Below are 18113 nucleotides of genomic sequence, written 5' to 3'. Positions count from 1 at the left end.
TTAGACTGAAAAAGCAAATACTTTTATGACAAGTAACTATATATTACAAAGCAGTGCAGTACATTCGTAGTATGCAAAAACTTCCCTGGTGCCATTATTTATGCACGCATCTGAAGCCCTTATTGTAGTATTTAGGACTGTCAGTTCTTTGTCCACAGACTAGATATGGCATTTCTTCTTTTTGGGGGGTGGACGGGGAAGAGAAAGCGCAATAGCCATAATACTTGAAAGAAGAAAAATAATGAAAATATCAAAATCCACGCTGTAAGAAGTCTGTTTCTTTTAGCGGGCTGCAACTCTTAAGTATGATTACAGACTGAAGGAGAGCTATTCCTAGGTGTCTCACTGTTATCTTTTGATTTTGACCATTGTTGTTAATGGCATAGTTTCTTTTAACCCAAATAATACTATTCTTCCTTTCTCAAAGCTAACATGTACCCCCTTATCTTTTATTCTTAATATACCAGAGAGACTTCCTTTTATTGTTTCCTCTTCTAAAATGCAACTCTGTGCCAAGCATAGCATGAGAAACTGTTAGGTCAAAGAATAAATATATTAGATTGTTGCTTTTCAAAGAGGAGCCCCCACTCATCATCCAGTGCAGACTCTGGTTACCACACCACCACTCACACCTGTTAGGCCAGCACACACGGAGGAAAAACGTGGCAGGCATCCATGATAAAAACAGCCGTCACATCAAAAATCTTAGACTCACACAGGCTGCATGCTCCCACAAAAGCAGCTCTTTAAGACTGCTAGGTAACTGTTTCTTCTAAATTCATACAGTCTGCTAGATCCCAGGTTCAAAAAGGAGGTAATAAAAACGCTGAAGGAAATAAGAAAGGCTGTCGCTGGAAATGCAGATTTGCTGTAAAAAGGAACTAGATTGTTGCTCTTATTAATGAAGGAGAAATGTAATTCTGCTAATTTAGGCAACAACTATCTTTACAAACAGACTTTTGCTGAACTCAGAATGAAGGGCAAAAGACGTGTATCCATATTCTTAGGCTCCCTACCACAGTCATCTTAATCAGGGAATTCTCCTTTTGGGGGAGAGGAAAAGAACAGGGCTTAGATTGCAGAGCTCAGATTAGGGTCATGAAGGACTTCACCAGGGCCTACGGATGTCACATACTAAGCAACTCTTGACTCTGGTCTCATATTTGCTTTTTCTGAAAAGATGACCCGCCTCCGTTATATTTCTTACTTGTATGAAATATAAGTACTGAGACTTAGTCATCTACTGTCTGTAGGTCTTGATTATTGTTTGCTTAAAAAATATTATAGACCCTAAGAAGAGACTTCATGTGTGTTGAAGTCATCTACCAAAATCAGCACATAGAGCTTGTTTTCTTCGTATAATTATGTCCTTCTAAAACAGTTTGCAGCAAAAAGTAGAAAGATGCCTTGAAGATGGAATTCGCCTTCCCATGTTAGATGCAAAACAGCTCCAGAATGAAAACGATAACCTGAGAGAACAAAATGAGAGTGCTAGTAAGGTCAGTGCATGTCTCTAATGATGGACTTTGACAGTGAAATCTATACTGTATGGATACATGTGTAGATATGTAATTTACTTAGTTTATTTGATTTATGTTTTTGCTAATATTTAATAGCTTATGGAATTTTTAGTTTGAATGTTTTTATTAGGAAAGAAAATAGCAATTTAAGTAACTTTAAATAATTTAAATTTAAGTAAAAGTCAAACTAAAGAAATTATATTTCTTAGCAAAAAACAAAAGGATATCTTTTTCCTTCCTAAATTATTTAAAATCTGTCTCAAACTTAAATAAATTGTAAAGATTAAAGTTTTATCAAGAACTAGAGTGAGCCAGTGACAAGACAAGAATAAGGATGCAGATGCAGAGAATGGACTGGAGGGCACAAGGTTGGGGGGGCGGGGAGCAAAGGGGAAGCTGGGACAAAGTGAGAGAGTAGCATAGACCTATATATGCTACCAACTGTAAAATAGATAGCCAGTGAGAAGTTGCTGTATAACAAAGGGAGATCAAGTCGATGATGGGTGATGCCTTAAAGGGCTGGGACAGGGAGGGTGGGGGAGAGTCGAGGAAGGGAAGGAATATGGGGATATGTGTATAAATACAGCTGATTGACTTTGGTGTACCTCAAAAACTGGTACAAGAGTGTAAAGCAATTATATTCCAATAAAGAGCCTAAAAAAAAAAAAAACTAGAGTGAGACGTCCACAGTTTTACATATGTATAATCTAAATCATAGGCTTATTTTAAGGATACTTTGTATGAATGCTTTTGTAAAAAAAAAAAATCACACTTGGATTTAAAAAAAAAAATCATAATCCCTGTGCCTTCATTTTCTTGAAATTTGGTACTTCTAAAAAAGCAATGGAAAAAAACAGTTTGATTCAGACTGATATATTTCCTATGTTCTAGATAATAGACAGCCAACAAGATGAAATTGACAGAATGATTTTAGAAATTCAGGTAAGGTATATTTTGTGCTTATTTTAATTTAGCTTTATGCTTATGTAGTGATTACATATCTAAAAATATTAAAGCATATATGTTTCTGTATGAAAATATTAATAACCCTTGAGGTGACATTGCAGATTCTTTCATATTAATCTTTCAGTTCTTTAGAATGAAAATGATACTTGGTAAATCAGTTCTTCAGAAAATTGTGAAAATTGTTCTCTATTCCTTACCTCTCCTCTTTTCAATTGGGTGTAGTCTGTCTCTACTACTGAGAACACATTTGGTTAAGGTCACAATGAGCTAAAATTAAAAGACAGTGGACTGTTTTTAGTCCATTGTGACTGGGCAAGAGCCTGCTCCCTCCTAGTAATTCTATATATTATTTTTCTGTGTTATCAAAGTATAGCACTTTGCATGTTTGTGTCTGAACCTTCTACTTAGTTTCTTCACAGTGTGAAGACTATGGTAGATCATCTGCATATCTAGAGCTTAGGGTGTCTGACCCATAATACAAACCAAAATTTGTAGATTAAGTGGATTTTCATTCTTTTATTGATTTGCCAGATATTTACTGAACCCCTACAACAGTGCCAAGCACTGTTCTTAGCACTGGAGATTTATCAATGAACAAAGCAAGTCCCTGGCCATTCTAGTGGGGTGAGATGGAGAAGATAGAAATATAATGGCAAGTAGAGATATGTATTATTATTAAAAAAAAGAAGAAGAAGAGTAGAGGTCAGTGACAGATTGTGCTGCATTAGGTACAGCAGTCATGAAGTTTTCCCTGAGGAAGTAATATTTGAACATAGATCTGAATGAAGATAACCAGTGGAGAACATTCTAGATAAAGAGAACAACCAATGCCCTGAATGTGCCTGGTGTGCTCCAAGACTAGTAAGAAGGCTGCTAGTCTGGAGTACAGCGATTGTAAGATATAATGAGAGGTGACTGATGGTAGAAAGCAGCCTGGGGTAAATAGAAAAGAGTAGATATATGTATATGCATAACTGATTCACTTTGCTGTACACAATGTAATACAGTATTGTAATACAACATTGTAAATCAACTCTACGCCAATAAAAATTTTAAAAATTAAAAAAAGAAAAGAAAAATAGAAAGTAGCCTGGGGGCAGATCACATAGGGGTATATGTCTCTGTATTGTATTCTTCATATGGTGGAAAACCATTGGACAAATTTTGCTGGATAAATTATTTTTATAGCTCCTAATTTGAGTATTCTCAAAACTGGAAGTAAAAAAGAAAAACGTAAGTGGTTTGAGTGTCAGAATTTATGGACAATCTGTTTTGTCTTTTGGCCATATTAAGTGATCTATCAATTTAATCAAACACTAGTCCAATTCAACAAGCGTGTGGGCTTATTGGATTGATCCACAGAAGCTATACCCTTTAGTGTGTATTCCTTCAGTTGTTCTACAAGCCATTCGAATCACGAGATGGTTAGGTTCCCTCAGCCATTATTCTCTGACTTCTTATCCTAGACCACAATGAAAGGAGTTTTTATTTCATTTGGTAGTATTTTCCAAGAGGTAAATATAATAAAAGTTATCTCAGTCCAAATTAAGAACAGTCAACTTTGTCCTTTGGCATTGAGATTTTGGTGCATGAGATGTGTAGTATTTATTTGTTTTTCATTTGTTTATTTGTAGGGTTTATTGTAGACTATCTCTCACATTATGGATATTTAGGGTATGTTTGTATTAATTGAAATGTGCATTTTTCCCCATTTGTGGAAGCATCGTAATGCAGTTTACTCTTACACATTAACCAAGTCTTCTAGTCAGTCACATTTAGATATGACTATATATAGATGAATGTGTAAAAGAATATGTGATTATATGCCATTCCATTCTTTGATCTTAAAATGCTTGAGTTAACATTCTTTCATTTCTTCAAATTAATTAGAGAATAGAAGTCAAATTAATGAGATACATTTATTTCCAAATATTTGAAATAAATGTATCTCATTATAATGAGTATACTCCTTAATTCTATTCTCTTATCTTTTGAAGAGAAGGCTATCTTGTTTTGTTTTGTTTTTTTGGTCTTAGCCATTGTGACCATCTAGGTTTATAGGTCTAGGATATAGTTTGCTCACAGAGAGAGACAGCAGATGTTGATAACTGGCCAACTAAACTCCATGTATTTATCAAAATTGGTTAGAAAATCACAGATGGAGACAAATATGCCTCAGTTAATAAGAAAATTTTTTGCTTAACATTACTTGTTTAAACTTGTTATTTGGGGGCCCTCACAGTTGAAAAAGCTAGGTTTTTTGTTTCATTTGTTATTTGGTGGTTTGTGCTGAATATAAAAGGTGTGTACTCTGTAAAAACCTGAAATTTTCAGAATATTGCCTATTTTGAAAAAATGAATACTAATTATTTACCTAGCAATGGAAACTGCAGAATCCTAAAGAGAACACTCTGGGTTGAAAAAGTATTTTTGTTGCTTTATACTATAGTCAGTGGGCATATCATCAAGTTGAACCACATAATAGAGCAATTCCTGTCAATTACTAATTATTTACAGCTCCTAGTTTTTCCTTTTGCTTACATCAAGAATGGCCAACCCTACTCCTGTGTAGATGGTGATGTTCTTCCAGTATGCTATACCTGTTTCATATGCCTTCAGATTCCTTGGCACAGCCAAAATAACACAAAATACTTTATAATTAATAGCAGAAAACTTCCCAACCATTTTTAACATGAATTATGCATTTTAGCTACTAGTATAGTATTAAATTTATTACATAATGTCACTGCCATTATAGCTTGCATGTTTTGTTCCTCCATAGTGCCAGGAAGTTGTGCCCTTTTTGGGTGTTTAGTAGACAAAGCCAACTTAGTATTATTAGAATTTCATGTTTCACTGCTTCTTTATGTCCCTGCAAACTGTTGAGAAGACTAAATTTGTTTAAAGTTCGTTTGGCTGATTTGGAATACTTCTATTGCCTTGGGTATAAGCAGGTTATTCTTATAGTTGAAATTTTATGACACAAGAGAAAAATAAAATCCCCTGCCATGTTTATTATATGTCCAGTTTATAGGAGGTAAAAACAAGGCATTGTTATAGAGTAGAAATGCTATATTTAAAATACAATTGTAGGTTACTACCTTGCGCCAGAAGTCAAATAAATACTTGCCTGGTTTAGGTCAGTGGCAGGTTTATTGATTCACAACTTTGGCAGTTTGGGGAGAAATCAGTCTTCTACTAGTTATATTGTGTTTGTTGTTGAATATAGAAAGAGTTTTACTTCATGTGACAGTATATGCTGATTTTGAAATTGAGTTCAATGCTATAAAAACACAGATTGATCTACTATTTTGTTCAGCCATCAAGATATTGTTTACTGGCATGAAGACCTTGATTACTAATTGATCCTTTAGAAATATTGCCTTTCCTTATAGCCAGGAAACCAGTGTAGCTAAACTGGCTTCTCCTCTTACAGGTTTTCTTTTGTCAGTATACATTATAAAAAGACATTTTGCAGTAGAATGTTTCCTGTCATTTCAGTAAACATGGCTACAGTCAGAATGTGAAGGAGCTCTTCACCAGGCATTATTACCCTCCTTCCTATTTATTCCTCAGAAGTACAGTTCACCCATATAACCTTGTTTCCAGTAAACTGTTATCATTGTATGTTATCATTGTAATCTTTTGGCAGAGGAGATACAGAGTTAAAAAGTTTGTTATGTTTACTTGTTTCCTCTAACTTATTAAAAAGTTTTCTCATTAAAAGAACTTATACATTTAAATAGCCTTTCTGAATTGACAGCTATCAATGAATGATTATAATATTACAGAGTAAGAATGATGCTTTTAAAAGTCTTTAAAAGTCTGTTCACTTTTAATGGTTGGGACCACCAATCTCAAAACTGTGACAGTCTTTCCTATTTATAATGCTTCAAGAGAAGATGTTTCCACAGCCTCAGCAGCTTTTATTCCAATTTTTAGTAAATCTCTCTTATTAAAGCTTTCATCAAACAGTAGATATGGTGGGAAAATGGATCATAATCCAATACAATGTCATATAGACAGAATATAACTTTTCTTTAACCTAAATAAATATTGATTTAATGTTTTTCATTATTATTGTGTGATGTCTGTCTCCTATTTTTTTGTTATCTTAGTTTCATAATGTGTCCTGACATGAAGTTCTTCTCAAAGTTTTTAATTTTTAAAGTTTTACCTATGTGTAAATGCTTTATATAATGCATGAAAAACTGAAAATATTCTCATCAGAAATTAATACTAATTTTTGAAAAGCCTAACAGCCAAAAATATGTATTCTATCAAAGGAAAAGTAGATTTTTAAAATATAAGCTTTCTCTCTAGTCTTTGCACTTACAAAGAGAAAAATCTTTAGTGTATAGGCCTTTTGTGTGCACAATATAGTTGTTAATTAAAATCTTAGAAAAAGATATGTAAGAGGTGGATTTAACTTTTGAAAAATCAGTTCTTTGTGTCTGAGGTGGGGAGTTGCAGGAAGAGAGTCAGTTCACTTGAATCATGAAAGAATACTATGTGGATATTCAAAGTACTTGGATGCTTTTTAAAATACAGATTTCTGGGCCCCATTGTGACTCTAATGAGTCAGTATCTCTGGGGTGAAGCTTCAAATAATGTAGTATTAACAAGTTCCCTAGGTAGTTCTTATAGCCTAGTAGTCATCCTAGTCCTAGAGCCTTTAGGAAGTATTGTACAATCCTCAGCTTGCTGTTAGCACCACAAGTGGGAATTGACTGGAAGACTGAGATTTGTCAAAAAAAAGAGCGGGGGCCGGTAATTCTGAGACACTAACCTTGGGTGTGTTATGGCACATTTAAACTCTTTTGGTAGCTCTTGCTTTGTAAACCTGAGAAAATCAGGACGTGGAAGAAAAGGAACCCAGGCAGGTGGTCTTTCTTTATATTGTGCTGATTTTGTTAACAACAGCTTTATTGATATATAGTTCACACACCCTATAGTTCATCCATTTAAAGTATACAATTCTGGGGGACTTCCCTGGCAGTCCAGTGGTTAAGACTTGGCTCTCTCGCTGCCGGGGCCCAGATTTGATCCCTGGTCAGGGAACTAAGATCTCACAAGCCAAGCGGCCAAAAAATAAATAAATATACAATACAATAATTTTTAGAATACTCACAGATGTATGGAACCAAGACCACAGTCAATTTTGAGCTATCACTCAAACTGCATGCCCTCCTCAGCATAAGCAATCACTGATCTACTTCCTGTATATATAGATTTGCCTACTCTCAGACCTTTTATATAAATGTAATATGTGGTCTTTTGTGACTCCTTCTCTGACCACACCAGCTATCAAGCTCCATTAATTGCCAACTCAAAACTCTGCTGTTTTCAGCAGTGCCCTGTGGCATAAATTGCTTCATAGACTGATCCATTCTGGCTCCTTTGAAGGACTCGTTTCCTAGGTTAATGTTTGAGATTTTTTTCTGTTCCCAGGAGTGCCCCTCACAGCTGTCGCTTTTGCTGTTTCTCTCTTGCAAGCTAGCCAGTCTGCAGTTGAGCCTGTTCCTCCAGCGAATCTGACAGTATCCTTCCAGCTGCCTTTGCCGTGGTCTCCCACTGTTTTGAGAGTGTCCTCAGGCTTGAATTTCATACTCTGGTGCAAAAGAATTCAGTTCCTTCAGGGAGACATCCAGAGCTCTCTGTTCTGTGGCCCACTTCTCCCCAGGCAGAATCTCTGAGCCTGGTCACTGTGGGTGGGAACAATGTCAAGACTCTGAGTGACTCTCTAGGTGGGCACGAGTGGAGGGAGGGCCAGCAGCAGCTCTAGATCTCTCAGCTTGCCTCTTTCAGTGGAGACTCCTGTCCCAGAAGCCAAGGCAGAGGCAGTCAGGGCCCCAGTGTTCTCAGTGGTACGACACCCCAGGTAAAGCTTTCATCCCTTGAGGGGGCCTGGGCAGAGGAACGGAGCTCCCACCTTTTGACTGCACTTTCCTGGAACTTAGCTTCAGCTACAGGTAGCTGACTGCAAGGATGAGAAATGCTGATGCCCTGCCCTTGCTAGGAAGATAGCAGTCCAGCTAGGAGAGGGGGAGAGGGAGCCCTGTGTTCTTGGCTGTTCCAGTCTAGAATTTCCATCTTGCTTAGCTGTGAGAGGGTAGGAATCAAGTGGATTTTGTTTCAGATACCACAGACTTCAGCTGTTGAGAGTTTCAGTAAAGCCTTTCTTGAATATATGTTTATTCATGTGCTTGTCTGAACCATTTCCAGAAACTTTAAATGTGTTACTTTATGATTTTTCACCAGCTTCCTTGGGGAGCAGGTCTGAGGAGCCCTTCATGCCATCATGCTGAAAGCAGAACTCTCAGGCAGATTGTTTTTACAGTTACATCAGGTAGCAAGATGATAGTTAAGAAAGGAATTTGAGCTGTACCCTATCTTCAATTATTATTAAACATAAACCTAAAAAGTTGTGATTTTTGTGGTGCTTGCATATTCCTTATTTATTCCTTACTTTTACAGATATTTTGAAAATTCTCTCTTTTATCATTATGGAAGAATGAGGAAAAGGGATTTACTATTTGTCCACACTTAGGCCAAAATAAGAAATGAAACTGCTATTGCCCAGCGCAGAGGTGTCAGTGGTGATGCTGGTGATGATATGCCATGTTACAGGAACGGTTCTTTCTAGTTTATGTTGATTATCTCTGAACCTTAACAGTAATCTTACAGGGTAAGAAAGAGCATATTTTTATACAGGAAATTGCTGAAATATTAAAAGGTGTGTCCAAGGTCTCAGCTGAGATTCTAATTTGTGTCTGTGTGACCTCAGAGTTTGTGCCTTTGGCATTGATCCTGGCTGCCTCAAAGTGAAAACTCCCAAGAAAAAGAAAAAAATGTTAGGCTGATTTCTTCATTGTGTAAGCCTTAGGGAAGGGAATTGTTTTAAGATTCTTTTCCTGGAATGAAAGATATTTAAATCGAAACACATTGGGAAACTCAGCTTCTGCGGGAAGCACCTTATTCTCAGTTACCTAGAAGTACAGTTTGGAAATTTTCTCTCCAAAGTGAATTTTTTTAGTACATTACACTCTATAATGTGGTGGCATTATTAGTTCCTTGAAATGAATAAAATGCCTTTTTTTTCCTGATACATTTATTTCAAGAGCTTTATAATGGGTACGCTGAGGTCTTTGAACAATCCTTATCCAGTTCAGCGCTTAGCACAGTGCCTTGTGCATAAGAGGCTCAGTAACTATTCTGAATGAGTGAACATAGCCTTTTATTTAAACAAAACTAAATTAGGTATTGAATAGTTACTTTTTCATATTTTGTCATTTATTTTCCAATTCAGCTCATTTAGTAATTGTTAACTGAGTTTTTCCCATAGGCAAGGCACTCTGGTGACCTAGGGGATAGCTGGTGAAAAGACGAAAAAACCTTTTTCCACGAGAAAATTCACCCATAATACTAAATTTGAAATGGACTTTTTTTTTCTTTTTTAATTTTGGCCATATCACGTGGCATGTGGGATCTTAGTTCCCTGACCAGGGATCAAATCTGCGCCCCCTGCATTGGAAGGCAGAGTCTTAACCACTGGACCACCAGAGAAGTCACAGGAATGAGATCCTTTTCCCCCCAGCTTTATTTAAGTATAGCTGACAAAATTGTAGGATATTTAAAGTATATCGTGGTGATTTGAAATAAGACATGGGCTTTTAAATATTGAGTATAAGAAGAAAGGAATTAGTGTTAGTTGCTAAATATTTTGTACTAGGTAAAAGTAATGTAGGCTTTTTGGTTGTAAGCAACAGAAAGAATTCAGTCTAGCCTAAGCAAAAATAGCAGAATATAGTGTATTACAAGAATGCGGAGATATCTGTGGAACCCATAGGTAGAAGTGAAGCCTGGCTTCAGGAAGGAAGAGGCTTTGTTGCTGCTCGCACATCCATCTGTTTCAGTCTCTTTTCTCTCTCTGCAGACTGACTTCCTTTCCTCCTTTAGCTCACATAGCAGCATATGGCTGCCCCACAGCCCTGAAGTTCTATAGTTCGTTTCCAGCCACCTGCAGAGGCTAACTCATAGACTCTAGGTCTCACTTCCTCAGGTTTGGTCAGCTGTTCATTCAGCCTGACCCAGTGAGCTATAACACAACAATATAGAATTCCAGTACAAATATGACTACTTATGATTTATGGGATTTGTGCATAGGCAGGCAACCCAAAAGTATTGTCTACATACGCACCACATAATTTTCACAGTATTTTACAAGGTTGGAAAATCTTTCTGCTGAATTTGGAGCCTAGTAAGGTTGAATAACTTACCCGTGATTACACAACATATAAGCTGTGCACCCAGAACCTAATTCTGACTCCGAAATCTTATCTTGTTACCATTAACTCTATACTTTCTTTTTTTTCAAACTGTTAACTTAAATTTTTTGAGATATAGCTGACATATAACATTAGTTTCAGGTGTACAAAATAATGATTTGATATTTTTATATGTTGCAAAATGATTACCACAATAAGTCTAATAGTTGACATCCATCACCACATAAAAACTTTTTTTCTTATGATGAGAGCTTTTAAGATCTACTCTCAGCAACTCAAATGTACAATACAGTATTGTCAACTATAGCCACCATGCTGTACATTACATCCCCAGGACTTATTTTAAAACTGGAAGTTTATACCTTTTGACCCCCTTTGCTCATTCCCTCCCCACCCCTACTCCCTTCCTCTGACAACCACAGATCTGTTCTCTGTTATCTCCGAGTTTGGTTTTATTTTTTATGTTTTAACATATAAGTGAAATCATACAGTATTTGACTTTCTCTGTCTGACTTATTTCACTTAGCATTATGTGCTCAAGCTCCAAACATTTTCTTGCAGGTGACAAGATTTCATTCTTTTTATGGCTGAATGATGTTCCATTGTGTGTGTGTATATATATAAAATCACATTTTCCTCATCCTTTCATCTACTGATGAACACTTAGGTTGCTTCCATGTCTTGCTATTATAAATAATACTGCAGTGAACAGTTTGGTGCACATATCTTTTCAAGTTAGTGTTTTCGTTTCCTTTGGATAAATTCCCAGAAGTGAAATTTCTGGATCATATGATAGTTCTATTTTTAGTTTCTTGAGGAACCTCCATGCTGTTTTCCATAGTGGCTGCGCCAATTTATATTTCCACCAACAGTGCACAAGGGTTCCCTTTTTCCCCACATGCTAGCTAACACTTATCTTTTTGATAATAACCACTCTGACAGGTGTGAGGTGATCTTATTGTGGTTTTGATTTACATTTCCCTGATGATTAGTGAAGTGGAGCAACTTTTCATGTGCCTGTTGGCCATTTGAACATCTTTGGAAAAGATGTGTATTTAAGCCTCTACCCATTTTAAATTGGATTTTTTTTTTTTTTTTTTTTTTTTTTTTTTTTTTTTTTGCTCTTGAGTTGTATAAATTCTTTACATATTTTGGATACTAACCTCTTATCAGATACATGATTTGCAAATATTTTCTATGATTCTGTCAGTTGCCTTTTCATTTTGTTGGTTTCCTTTGCCGTATAGAAGCTTATTAGTTTGATATAGCCCCCCTCCCCTTTTTATATTTTTGATGCCACAACTTATTTTTTATCTTTTCTATCCATTAACAAATTATTGTAGTTATAGTTATTTTTACTACTTTTGCCTTTTAACCTTCATAGTAGCTTTATAAATGATTAACCTACCACCTTTACAGCAATAGATTATTCTGATTTTTACAATATATTTACCTTTACTAGTGAGATTTATACTTTTATATGTTTTCCTGTTACTAATTAGTACCTTTTATTTCAGCTTAAAGAGTCCCTTTAACATTTTTTGTGAGGCCAATCTAGTGGTGATGAACTCCTTCAGCTTTCGCTTGTCTGTGAAACTATTTCTCCTTCAAGTCTGAAGGACAGCTTTGCCAAGTGGAATGTTACTGGTTGTCAGTTCTCCCTCCTCACCCCCAGCCCCAGCACTTTGAATATGTTGTGCCACATTCTTCCCACCTACAAAGTTTCTGCTGAGAAATCTGCTGATAGCATCATGGGCTTTCCTTTGCATGTAATAAGTTGTTTTTCTCTTGCTGCTTGTAAGATTCTCTCGTCGTCTTGTCTTTAACTTTTGGCAGTTTCATTATAATGTGCCTTGCAGTGGGTCTCTTTGGATTCATATTCTTTGGAGCTCTCTTAGCTTCCTGGATCTGGATGTCTGTTTCCTTCCCCAAGTTATGGAAGTTTTCAGCCATTACTTCACTTAAGTTTTCTGTCCTTTTCTCTCTCTCTCTCTCTTCCTTTTGGGACCTCTATAATATGAACATTGGCTTCCCTAATGTCCCATAAGTCCCTTAAACTGTCTTCATTTTTTTTTCTTTTTTTCTTTTTGCTGCTCTTATTGGCTGAGTTTCACTGCCCTGTCTTCAAAATTGCTGATCCTTTGTTCTGCCTCATCTAGTCTGCTCTTAAACACCCCCTATTGTGTTTTTCAGTTCAGTTACTGTGACTTTCATTTGGTACTTACTATCTTATACTTTTTCTCTCTATGTTGAAATTGTCACTTTGTTCTCCTTACCTTGGTGTGTACCTTTATGACCATTATTTTGAAGTATTTATCAAGAAAGTACTTTTCTATTTTATTAAGGTCTTTTTCTATGGTTTTATCTTATTCTTAAATTTGGAACATATTCATTTTCTTTGACTATCTGTGTTGGTTTCTATGCATTAGATAAAACAGCCACCTCTCACCCATTCTTGAAGGAATGGCCTCCTGTAGGAGATAAACTTTTCTTAATTATTTTTTAAAAAGGTGTTGAGAGAAAAATATTCAATTTTATTAAAAGTATGTATTCTTCTTATTAATGATTTCTAAATGCCATTATCTTGTTAAGTATGCACACTCTTTATTAATGCTATTTCTTATGATTGTAGCAGTATTATCTTACCTTTTATGTATAGTTACATATGCTATTGCAAAAATAATGTGCTTGTATTAATAAAATCATAACAGTGTGAAGCCTTTTGACTGTTCTCAGTAATAAACTTAAAGCAACTGACTTATACTTTGTTTCTAGGTAATTGAAATATGTGCAATAAAATGACAGTCAAAAAAAATTCAGAGGAACTTGCTTTTTAAGATTTTTTGGTTGTTTTTATTGTTTGATTTAACTAGACACAATGAATTTAAGATCTGTAGCATAAATCCTATTATATAGACAGGCTGGTAGACTAGTATATGAAAATTGGATGTATTACCTTATTAGAAGCTTTTCCAATTTGTAACCTAGGGATCAGTTTAGTTTCATTTGTGATATTTATGTTAAGGTTTATCTTTTTTCAAGATATTAATTATTTCCTTTATTTTATACATGAGCAGAGACTCAGAAAGCTTAAGAGTAACTGTCAAAGGATACACAGCTAGTAATTTGGCAGAGCAAGAGTTCAAATCTAGGTTATCTAACTGTGAAGGCTGTTAAGGTTTATTTTGAAGACATGTAAATTACTTTCAGAAATATTGTATCATATTCCAGTGAGCAAGATTAAGAGGTGCAAACTTCCAGTTACAAAGTAAATGTCACGGAAGTGAAATGTACAGTGGGGGAGTGTAGTCAGTAGTATTGTAATAACTTTGTGTGGTGACAGATGACAACTAGACTTATCATGGGCATCACTTTGTGATGCGTAGAAGTATCAGATCACTGTATCGTGCACCTCGAGTTAACAGTGTTGTAGGTCAGTTATGCTGCTAAAATACACACACACACACACACACAGTGTCATGTTTCAAAAAAGAGTTTGTTTCTTTCCTAGAATTCTCTATACTTCTGTTAGTGACTTACCCAGTCTTACATCTTTACATATAATGCGTTGCTCACTACTCCCCAATTTTTATCTCCAGCTCAGAGTGCTCACCAGCCTTACAATTTGTATGTCCAGTTGCCTCCTCAGCATCACCACTTGATATATTAGACAAAACATGTTCAAAACTGAATTTTTTATTCCCCTAAGCCAAAAAAACAGTAAACCCTGCTGCACCTTCCATACTTCCCATACCTGTTAATGACAAATCTGCCCTTCTGTTTGCTTAGTCTGGAAACCTTAAACTTACTCTTGACTTCTCTTCTACCTTACGTTTGTGAGCAAGTCCCGTTTTCTTCAAACTATACCTAGCATCTGGCACCTTCTCCCGACCTCCACTGTGGCCACCCTGGTTCAAGCCATCCTCATTCTTTATCTGGATTATTTCTTTCTGCTTCCACCCTTGCTTGCCCACAGTGTGTTCTCAGTAACCTGAGTCATCTGTTAAACAAAAATCAGATCATGCCACATCTTCTTAGTACCCTTCAGTGGTTCCTCATTTTTTCCTGAGTGAAAAATCAAAGTTTTTACACTGGCTTAGAAGAGGTTACACAGTCTGTTCTCCACATCACCTTCCTTCTCTGACTTTATCTCTTACTATTTTCTGTCATCCTGGCTCTCTTGCTTTTTCTCAAACAGAAAAGACACCATCTGCCTCAGAACCTTTGCACTGACTGAAACATCCTCTTTAGATATCTGTGGGACACAGTCTCTCACCTCCTTCAACACTGCTCAGATGTCACCTTTTCCATGAGCCCTTATTCTACCCCATTTGAGATTTTAACCCCCCCTTCCTCACCACACCCTATTTGTTCTCCAAAGCACTAGGCAAATTCTAATATATGATAATACGTAACTTACATAGTTATTATGTTTATTATCTTTGGTCTTTTCCTTCCTAGTACAAGTTCCATAAGGACCAAGTGTTTTGACTGTTTTGTTCACTGATGTATCATCCAGTGCGCAGATAGTGCTTGGCTATAATTTTTGCTAAATGAATGATTGCATGAAGGAATGTATTTGTGAAACTCTAGTATGATGTGTGGGGTGGGGTGGGGTTGGGTGCTTGTGTGTTTTTATATAGTAAAACTGCTAACATAAGCTTCTTTCACAATATTTTCTCCTAAATTGGGTTTGTGGAGTATATAGAATACATAGAGTAAGACATATTTGACTTTTCTTCGTTTGAACTATTTGTATATGGGGCAAAAAAAAAAAATGGTTAGCATTTCTGGATATTTACATCAAAATAAAAGAATTTAACAAATGAATTTAAAACAACTTTCAACCACAAGAATGATTATGATTATGATAAATACCTGTGGATTAGTAATTTAGACTATAAAAAATCATTGTTAAACAGGAAATTTAAAGAGAAATTTTAGACATTTAAAAATTAGTTTTTAACTTTAATAATCCCATTCTAAGCTTAGTAGAGATTCCCCTCCCCTTACTTTTTACTTAAACTTTAAACATATGCCTTTTCATGCAATTTGGGATAGAGAAGTAATTAATCTTTTAGGTGAAATGTTATTGTCAGACTGCTATAGCACTCACATCTAGTATTATCCTATAAGTTGTACAGCATTTGGTCTTATTAGAATAAGTGTGTCTGTAAACTCTTTCCTCTGTTAAAGGGCTGCTTGATTAGTGTCTTTGAACCCAGCCAACATAACATGTTAAGCTTAATGTATTTCCCAAATTCAATTTTCCTTTTTATGACAAGCAACACTACTGCCAAACATTTCCAGTTTATTCTGATGGAGAAGATTACCTTTTTCTTCGCTGATTTAAATTTAGTCTTACACAGTAACATATTAGTCAGATTTACCAGCTAATTATTAGTCACATTCAACATGATGAAAATAAAAAACACTATAATCTTCTAAAGAATTATATTACAGCGTTATGAAAATACCTCTCTTGGGTTCAATTTTCACTGTAAAATATGAGATTTAGAGTAGTTTATTTGTGGTGCCTTTCTTCTACAATTCTAAAGAAACAGTCACAAATCTTAAGACAATTTAGGATGTGAATTCTGGATTCCAGGCAAATAATCTTGTCATGCCAATAAGTATCAGTTTTCAGCTAGATAAATAAATCCCAACATATCTTCAATCAAATGGGTTTTGATTTATTCAAATGCAGTTACAAAGGAATTTCAGTATCCAAAAATACATATTTTCAGATAGCCCATGTGACTTTGTGCTGTGGAATTCATCTTTGTGGAATATAAAACAACTTTTCCCTGGAAGAAAATATACTTGTTGTAGAGCTTGATTCATTTGTATCCAACTTTTAAGTTATTAAATATAATATTTTTACATAGTTTAGCAGACAGATGAAATTAAAAAGCAACAAGTTTGAACACTGTTACTAAGAAAACTGTTTCATATTTAGAGTCTTACCTCAACCCATGGTGACAGCTATCCTCCCTTATTCCATCCAGAGATAATGTGAGGGAAGAAAACCTTCACAGTAGATTGTGTGCTGTTTAGGTGGTCAGCATTCTGAAGTATTTTCAGAGTTGAGACTAAATACAGACCTGAAGCTAAAAAGAAAAAAAGGGAAGAAAAGAAATCTCCTCTAGTCATACTTATTGATCTTATGGCTTAAAAGGGCAAAAGTTGATAGAAAAAAAATCACTGTACAAGGTCTATGGCAAGTTCTTTGGTGTGTAGCTGAAAATCAGATTTGTAACCTGAAATGACCCAGGCACTCTTTAAAATATCCTGTATTCTGCTTTGGTATACTCAAGATTATCTCACAATAGTATCATGTCTGGATAATTTATAATTTTATAATGGACTTAAGAGAGCGATTAGTTTATCTGAGTTCCATGATAGACCTTTGGCCTGAGTTCAACATCATATTCACTGCTTGGAATTCTGTACAGCGAGGGAGGGTGTTTAGCTGTGTTTCAAATGATAGGAAACAGGTATAGTCTTATGATCTTATTATCTTGTACATTATCAATCATAAGAAAAAGTTGTTTTTTTTAAGTGTAGATTTGCCAATACACTCCCATGTATACACAAAAATCAATAAAATAAGAACTGTTTGTAATATAGTTGTTAAACAGCAACTTTAGATTTAACATGTTTTACCCAGATTAAAAACTTTCTTGATAACGATGATATTTATCCTTCCTCCCTCCTTCCGCACTTTGGAATTATCTACTCTCTGAGTAGTAAGGGGTGATTGAGAAGTGAAGGCATCATCTTCCAAGGAGTTGGGGAGGTCACAACATCAGAAGTATTCAGACCCAGTATTCCTGGTTACCTACCTGATTACATTTTGTTTTCAGCATTAACATGCTTTGCTTTCCAATTCTCTTTATTCTAGTCTATGCAAGGGAAACTTTCTAAAGAAAAATCGACTACTCAAAAGATGATGGAAGAGCTGGAAAAGAAAGAAAGAAACCTTCAGAGATTAAGAACATTGCTTGATGTGAGTAGAAGAAATTCAGATTACTTTCAAGGATGATTCAGTACCTATTTAAGTTAAAGCAAATGCCTATTTTGTACATATTTATAAATCATTTTTTAATTGAAGACTTGATTTTGATGTGCCAGTTAATTAAATCCATTAGGTTTCTTACTAAAATTGTAATCAAAAAGACAAACTTTTATTTTTCTAATGTCTAAGAAACAATTTCACGGATTTAACTACAGTAAAGTCAGATGTTATATAGAGATTAGATCCCAGAGTCATCAAATGATGCATAAGTTGAATATAAAAAAATTACCCTTGAAAATCCTTACGGAAGGTGCAATGTAG

The 18113-nt window shown here is 35.4% G+C and overlaps 1 long non-coding RNA gene across 1 annotated transcript; it reads right to left on the bottom strand.

Annotated features, from left to right (window-relative positions):
* Positions 1-16528: 16528 nt before the first annotated feature.
* LOC130855486 (uncharacterized) lies at positions 16529-17674 on the bottom strand. The gene is made up of 3 exons (XR_009054326.1): positions 17620-17674; positions 16742-16884; positions 16529-16581 (listed from the first exon to the last, which is right to left on the bottom strand). It is a non-coding gene; the product is annotated as an uncharacterized LOC130855486 (long non-coding RNA).
* Positions 17675-18113: the final 439 nt, after the last annotated feature.

Source organism: Hippopotamus amphibius, chromosome 6 (assembly GCF_030028045.1).
Source record: "Hippopotamus amphibius kiboko isolate mHipAmp2 chromosome 6, mHipAmp2.hap2, whole genome shotgun sequence".
NCBI classification, from domain to species: domain Eukaryota; kingdom Metazoa; phylum Chordata; class Mammalia; order Artiodactyla; family Hippopotamidae; genus Hippopotamus; species Hippopotamus amphibius.
The sequence above is the reverse complement of the archived record's forward strand: the minus strand, read 5'-3'. Positions and strand labels throughout refer to the sequence as shown.